Source organism: Fulmarus glacialis, unplaced genomic scaffold (assembly GCF_000690835.1).
Source record: "Fulmarus glacialis isolate BGI_N327 unplaced genomic scaffold, ASM69083v1 scaffold9569, whole genome shotgun sequence".
Lineage (NCBI taxonomy): Eukaryota > Metazoa > Chordata > Aves > Procellariiformes > Procellariidae > Fulmarus > Fulmarus glacialis.
The window spans coordinates 8,249-15,354 of record NW_009232626.1 but is presented as its reverse complement, the minus strand read 5'-3'; positions in this window follow the sequence as shown (position 1 = coordinate 15,354).

Sequence of the window (7,106 nt, the reverse complement as noted above, 5' to 3'; positions counted from 1 at the left end):
GAAAGAGGAATGGCTGGGAGACAGACAACCCGAGGAGCAGGGCACAGAAAAGAATCAACCCCACTGAAAAAAAGTAGTAGATAAATGTTATCAGGAATTGCTCATTACAACACACGAGTTCAAACGCTCAGACAAAGAAGCCAGCATGCACTGTCATTTAATCTGACTCGCCTCCACCCTACACACAATTACATACTCCATTAGTAATATGCACTGTACTTAACTATGTTCATACGCTTATTCACTCACACACACACTTGATGATAGCAGGACAGCAGAGAGCTACTTCAGTCTCACTTCTATAGTTTCCAGTTAAAAATAAGCTTTCCCTCCCCCTCCTTGCTGCAGCAACCGAACTCACTCATCAGCGCTTATTGCACTGCTATCGCAGATCTGGACGCAGCTTGCTACATTCCTCCCGCCCTGGACAAGAGATAAGGCTTGGTCCCTGGGCTGAAGAAAGCAATTCCCATGATTTCTAAGCACTCCCTCAGCTGATATGCCAAACTACTCTGGCCAGCTACAAGAGGAGGAGGGGAGGAGGAGAACTCTTCCTACAGGACCTGAGGAACTGCAATATGCAGATTGAGTTTGGAGTAGGAAGATGAAGAAGATCCCAGAGAACCCACTAATTTAAAGGAAAAACATATTTTCATACTCTGCTATACAGGTCACTGTCATGTAATACATTTCAAATGCTGCGCAAGTTAAATAGGCCATTATCAATGCATGTTGTATGCGTATATGCATGTGTTCATGCATATGTACGTGTGAATATGCACACATGGTATTTCACTGTATTCCATACCTTCTAAAATCCTAATGTTTACCCTCCTGAGGTTTCTGATATGACTGTTATTTGTAACAAGCCATAAACGTTCATAGCATTTTGCAGACAAAGAAAAATGACAGGTTACTTCCCTGAGGAGTTTACAAATCTAAATGTGACTTCACACACCAAGAAATGACAACAAAGGGTGAGCAAAAGGGGGAAAGAAAAGGAAAATGGTCTGAAATCTGAAATGGGATCTAAGAGCATAGAGCCTTGTTGCGATGACACCTTCCACATTTGCCTGCAATTCTAGTTTTAGAAATACTGGTTTAGGTACTTTTTTTCTCCTAAAGGAAGAATGGATATTTGCTGTGTGCTATCACTTCCCCTATTTCAAGTCCTTTCCTTCCACTCTTCTCTCTCCCTCACCAGCCCCCAACAGCAAAGCTATGTGTTGGGGTGAACTAGCAGCACAGCAAACTGATGTAATGCTCTAAATCCTGCCCAAACACACACACGAGCGCACAGATTAATATTACATTAGAAACAAGCTTAGGAGAGACATATCGGTGGGCTTATTTTTGACAAATGAGAAAAAGAACACAACTGCTTGACATTTTTTGCCCTGGCTCCACTGAACAGGGTCTAAAGGCTATGGTGCTGCCTCTTTCTCCCCTGCTCCATTTCCTTGCTCATAAATTAGGACTAAAACCTGAAACACAGTGAACGCCTATTTGCTAAGCTTGTTTTGGACGCTGCTCAGTGACATACTTTTAGGTGTGTTTTGGCTATACTACGCCAAATTCATTCTGGGACATATAAAAGCAAGAGACCTCTTGAACTTTCTGAAACCAGTATAGGCATGTCCCAAATGCTAATGGGCTTTTTCCCTTGACAAATAATAAAGTTTTTCATTATTTACAGTCCCCTAGAAATCCCAGCTAAAGTCACTGTCCCATTGTGCCAGTCTCTGAAGTCAGGCCCCACCCTGCAGAGGTTTCATCTAAACAGACGAAAGGTAAGGAAAAGGAATTACTATCCTCATTTGCAGAAGAGACAGAAAAAAATTACTAGCTCCGTTTCTTCCCAGCTATGTCTAGATTAGCAAACCTAAAAGAGCTTCCAGGTATGTCTCCTGGCTGCTTTTTAACTTCATATCAAGGCCAGATCCAGGCTCAATACACCCTGGCTTCCATGAAGAGAAAATATGGGTGCACTGCACCAGTGGGAGCCAAGACATGCTCTGACCACATGTTTGATCTTGACACCAGCATGTAGGTCTAGACACCATGACAGAAACCAGCTGCACAGACAGAAATCACACCCAAACCTCAATTGCAATCCAATGCCTTCATTATAAGATTAGCCACTTCCCATCTGTATCTGGTTTTTAAGAGGGTTACAGCTGGCCAACACCACTGCAGCACCAAGAGAAGGCTGCAACTCATCGCATCCTCTCCACCCAAAGCCCGTGAGATGCATGCTGGAGGTCGTAAGGCTAAGACATAAGCCACTGTAACAACTATGACCCTTTTTCCCCACCTCTTAAACACTTGCTGTGGCTGTGTCCTGTTCTGGATATACAAAACCATACAGCACTGCATCTCTGACACCTGCCTTACACATGCATACTTCGCTGTTCAATGTCCAAAGAGTAACTGCATTGTTTCAAATGGACTTACTGTCATTATTTTGCCATGAAGGATGCACCAGGGTTAAAAACAAGTGGCTGTATTTTACTGTTAATCCAGAATGCCAAAGAGCTTCAAGACAAGGGAGGTTATGGGGCTTCACTCTCCACTGTCTTGTGTGACAGATCCATTCAAAATGAGCATAAAAATACTACCGAGATTAGAATAAGAACATTTAAGGTTCTGTCTCAAAAAATTTGCATGAATAGCAACATCTTACATATCAGAGAGGAGGTTATGTTGGGACAAGTGCAAGGGGCCACATCTGGCATGGCGGGTCCCATGACGCACGAAGGAGCCAAGCCACTCGGCTACATCTGGGAAACATGCGACTTTGAGCACAGCACTTCCAAACACCGGGTGCCACGTCCTGCGGCTCTGTCTGAGCACTGCAACCTCACTGTGCTCCTCCATGCCACGTCACAGATCGCAGATCCAGCTGCCTCTGGCACATTGGGTTAGAGAGGGAAGCTGTAGCTCTGCACTGCAAATGCGCATGATACAGACTTTACGGTAGGGAAGCACCAGGCAGGAGCCAAGCAAGAGTCACATAGTCGGAGAGCATGGCCGATTACTTGCAAGCAGACCTGTCCCAGCAGAGGCACTGGCGATCGCACACGTCCTGGATCACGCTCCTGACTCCAGCAGCATGGCAGAGGGCTGGCAGAGACATCACAGTGATTCCCCAGACCGCCCAAGTACAGAGATGCAAGAGTTAAACCTCCTTCCAAACAACACTTAAACAATCTTAGTCCCTATTTATGATCAGCATGTTCTCCCAAAGTGAGATACATATATATGTAATTGCTGTCAACAGCCTGCAAGGCAGTTCACTTGGGTTACCCCCATGGGATAACTGTTGGGAAAACTGCAGCCTAGGCAGTGTGTCCCAAAACACGGAGGAGACAGACTAGCTTAAACCCCACAACCTGGCTGACTCTAAGTGCCTTCCTACTCACTACTGCTAACACCAATATGGAAATTCAAATCATAACAGACAAGTCTTCTCCCAGGGAGTATCAGTTATTCTGCTCTGTTTGGAAAGGAGGAACACATGCCATGAGCATGAACGTTCACACAGCACTCCATATATTAAAACCTGAGGTGTACTCGTAACACAAGTAAAGATAAGTAACTGTTATTGTCTACAGCTACACTCTGTCATCAGTTAGGTACAAAATAATCTAATTACTAACACTACAAGTTAAAATGGCTCAGCCCTAGGATGAATGTAATTTCCTGAGATTTTTTTGAGGGAAATAGATTTGAACTTTTAGCCTATCATCGCCCTACATTCACATTGCTCTCTTATGCCAGACAAATGGAAGATCAGTCTCAAAACAACAGTATCATCACTAATGACCAAATCTCAGTGCATTAGTCCTCAAGCCACATGGTAATCCTCCTGCAACTCTAGAAACCATACTGAGAAATTCCTTAAAAACAAGACCTGTATCAGCCAAGTCCTGATTCTGTACTCCATTGCATTGAGTCTATACAATTATAACTTAGAAGCCAATGATCCTGGTGGAGGAGCAGCGTTAGTACAACAGACAAGAAAACTGGTCCCCTAGTCCAGAGTCTCCCTTGGCAAGACCTGAAAGTTTGCTGTGCTCTCTCCAGCTGTCGGTGCTGTGCAGCACAACATACTGGTTAGCCTTCAGCTGCTCTTGCTGATGTCCTGTACACATACAGAATTGATGTGCAGCTCCGAATGTGATGAAACTGCAGCATGGCACCTCTATTGGTACCCTTAAGAAAACATGATGTGCAATGCAGAACTCAGAACCCAGCTGAGTTTTTACTTGCAATTGAAGTAGGCTAGTCCAAGCTGTTTTAAGCAATTTGCACAAAATGTTTAGCTCTTTTCTCTGCTTGTGCACTTCCCTAAGCACATTAGAGAAGTAGGTTAAAAAGCTGACTGGAGGTAGGTCAGCCAAACTTTTATAGTGCTTCTCTTTGTGAATGAAAACCATTTTGTGACTAAGCAAGAGTTACGTTTCTCACTTTTGCAAGCCTCAGCAGCAGGACCCAGGATATTCTTTCCAGGTACATACATACTCACACCCATCTAGACAGAAATAACCCCTGTACAGGGAACAGTCTGTTCATCTGGAAGCACAGTTACTAATCCAGCAAACTATTTGCTGATCGCTCTTTCCACTACTTGATCAGCTTTGCTACTAGATACATAAACCATTGCTCACACTTAGCACACAGAATGTACATACCAAGCCAGTGTAGAATATTAAAATCAATATACAGCTTCATCACACCGTCAAGAATAAGACTTTTCAGTGGGACAGGGCTTGAGAGAGCGCCATGCAGCAGCCTTTCTTTCCCCAGCAGCTGCGTAGGGGTTGACTCAGGTTTTACCCAAGCACAAAACTCAGAAAAGCAGAGGAAGACTTGGCAAATCTCTCTTACTTTATATACATCCCCCAGCCCCATCTGAGAATTCGCACTCACCAGCCACAAACTTCTCTTCTGTTTTTTCAGTACTCTGTCCCCAAATATATTAAGGCATTAATGTCCTGGCAAAGAAGAAAGCAAACGCATCAGCAAACATTAATGGACAGGACTATTTTCTGTAGCTGTAAATACCTGGCTGTATACATTGCTTACCACCTAGCAAAAATAATTAAGTACAAATGCCCAATAGAATTGTAGATTGTAACTTAAATAGGAGGAGATTAGCCAGCTTTCAGATAGCCAAAATACACTCACGCACCCATATGCACACGAGTACTACAACGTAGTTTCAGTAGGTGTGCTGAGAGGATCTTGGCTAGCACAGCAGCCAGAAGGTCAGGATTACAGACACAACTGTTTTAACTGGTGAGTCAATTAGACCTCTTCGTAAGATATGGTGAGGGTCCTTGCAGATACTTGAGACTTAAGAGGAGATATTGCTATGTCTCGCATAAAGGCAATGAGCATGCATGTTCCTGACATGCTGTCTGCTTTCTCAAGCATCATACAGAATAATTTTTAACCCCTTCTTCACCCCAAATGTTTTAAGAGCATCACCCTGCAAGATCCAACAATGCATTTTCCTTTCCACATTCCCTCCCATCTTGAGTGTCAGTAGCCTAAATCACTAGACCCCAGGCACCACAGACCCACACGCTGGCCCACCTAAAAGACACTGGAAAGCAAAAAATGCAAGATCTTACTGGCAGTCCTGCTGCAACAATGCCGGTAGAGGACAATTCCAAGTGATAGGAGAAAGAAGGGTCTGGACGGAAACTCTCCCACTGTCATGCAGCAAAGCCGATTGGAGGACGGTGTTGCTGGGTTATAGGAGTAAAGATGAAGTAAACTCCTTCCCAGAGGAATCCAGCTCCCGGTTTTTCTCCCCTTCCAGAACCATCCCTTGAGAGAAAAAATTGTATGACCCCCTGAACCATTTTCCACTCACTTTGCCCTAGGCTGGCACTGCCAACACATGTGCTAATTCTTGGCAGTGGCAAGGCTTAGCTCCGAAGGGAAGGGGTTAAGCCGTAGCAGCACAGCCACTGGGGAGTGAAGATGTTAGTTTAAACTGACAAACCTAGTCCTCTGTAAACAGAGGAAACAAATCACATGAAACAGCAGCCATTAGGACGGTGGTGTTACTGCTTTAAAGCAAGCAAGCAAGTCAATGTTGATCCCCAAATCTGCGGGAGGGAGCTTACCCCTGACTCTTCATTGCTCCGTAACCAGAGGTGAGGTGGGAATGCTCTGCCACTGGAATCCGCTGACACGCCGATAAACTTGAGAGAGAAAGACGGCAGGAGAAAGCGGGAGAAGAAAAAGGGGTGGAGGCATGTCTGACATGTTTGTACAGTGCCTGGTTCACCTAAGCTGCCGAGTTTGATTTCAGGGTGTGGTAGCAGATGGGACACAGAAGCACTCAGCGCAGAGAAGCTTCAGATTCCTGTTCCAAGGAAAATGACACACACCGACAGCAGAGCCTCTTGGGACCATCTTGCCTTCTCCTCCCCATCTCCTCCTTTTGGTCCCTAGAGGGGATGAGAGAGAGAAAGAGCTCAGAGCCACACCTGGGCACTGAGGTTTGCTGCATCTCAGGCAGGAACCTTGGGAGATTATCTCCCATTCCCCTCCACCCTTCTTACCCCCCACTTCACTGCTGACCTATTAAAGCTCCGACTTGCTTGTTAGCTCTTCTCTCTCGGCTCCACAGCCTCAGGGCCTAGAGCTGCTGCAGTTTCTAATGAATCCCGACATCTCCGCCTGTGTCGCCTGGCTGCAGATTTCAGGACCTGCCACCAATTCCTTGTAGTTCCCGGGATTGCTTGCTATATGGCTGGCTATAGAAGAATTCACCAATATATTTGCATTGCAGATGAGCAGCACATGACCTGGCGCTTTTACTTTTCCCCTGTCGCTCGGCATGAGTCAGTGCTGCGAGGTCTGAAGTCTAGTATCACCCTATAATCCTGTTGCGCTGCCTGTGCCGTGCCGATTGCTTGCTATATGGCTGGCTATAGAAGAATTCACCAATATATTTGCATTGCAGATGAGCAGCACATGACCTGGCGCTTTTACTTTTCCCCTGTCGCTCGGCATGAGTCAGTGCTGCGAGGTCTGAAGTCTAGTATCACCCTATAATCCTGTTGCGCTGCCTGTGCCGTGCCGTT